The following is a 1,187-nucleotide window of genomic DNA, read 5'->3' as shown; positions in this document are numbered from 1 at the left end:
CGCGCACACTCGGCGGGCAGGGCCACCGGGCGCCTTCTACTTACGCACCGCAGGACGGGCGGGGAGCCCAGCGGGGAGCCCCGCACATTCCAGCGCCTGCCTGCACCTTCTGGGCTTCCTTCGCTCTCACAGGACACACGCCGGTGTGCAAGGACACTCCAGGCACACACAAACGTGTGCAGAACTAGGCGCAGGCACCCACTACTACACCTGCAGGACACACACGTACCCACACAGAGTTGGTTGAGGCTACTGTGGCACCTACACCCCCAATACACGCACATCCCCGACAGGGCACACAGACAGCACCGGTCCAGGTGGTCAGGGGGCCCAGTGCACCCATGCCCGCAGCACACCTAACAGAACACAGGAACACATCCCAAAAGTGATCAGGGGACTCAGGGCGCTGCTCCCCCCAATCTAGCAGGACTCACAGCCACACTCCTAGGAGTGCCGGGACAGGATGCTCACACACTAGCAAGACATGCCCATCCTCATGTCCAAGCCCGTCCAAGGTCACTACTGGCACAGTTTGTTCACACTTCCTCTCAGGTCACATACAAACACACTCTCTATAACCTTGAGTCAGTCTCTCACTTGGTCAGTGAGTAGGTTGAGGGACCCAGCCCCCTACCCACCATGGGGACAGGGTGGGTGAGGACCTTGACTACAAATGTGGTCAGGGGAGGATGGGGCAGGTAGGGCCTGGGCATTCCCAGGGAATGACAAACGAGGCAGAGGTGGAGAGGCAGAGTGTGGCCAGCCCACCGGCCCAGGCTTCACACACGGTCAGATAACTAAACAAACCCCAGACGGCCCGGCCCTGGCTGCTGTCCTGCTTTCCGGGAACACGGCGCTGTTGTGAATGGCTGCTGCTTATACAGGTGTGTCCCCAGGAAGCCCTGGATATGGACAGAATCTTGTTTACGCTCCGGTTTTCACTGACATCAGAAATACTTATCTTCTTGGCTGGGTCCCTTCCGGGAGACTGAATGAGGGGCCCCAAGCCTGTGCCCCTTCCCCGACCATAACCCCTGTGGAGCTGAGGGGAGCAGAGGGAAGAAAGAAGAGGTCTCCCTGCATCACTTCCAGCTGCGTCATTCTGGCAGATCATTGGATCTCTCTGAACCGCAGTTTCTTCAGCTGTGAAATGCGGCTAATTTCAACCTCGTAGCATCGTGGGGAGG

This window comes from Camelus bactrianus, chromosome 16 (genome assembly GCF_048773025.1).
Source record: "Camelus bactrianus isolate YW-2024 breed Bactrian camel chromosome 16, ASM4877302v1, whole genome shotgun sequence".
Lineage (NCBI taxonomy): Eukaryota > Metazoa > Chordata > Mammalia > Artiodactyla > Camelidae > Camelus > Camelus bactrianus.
This window is presented reverse-complemented; position numbering follows the sequence as displayed.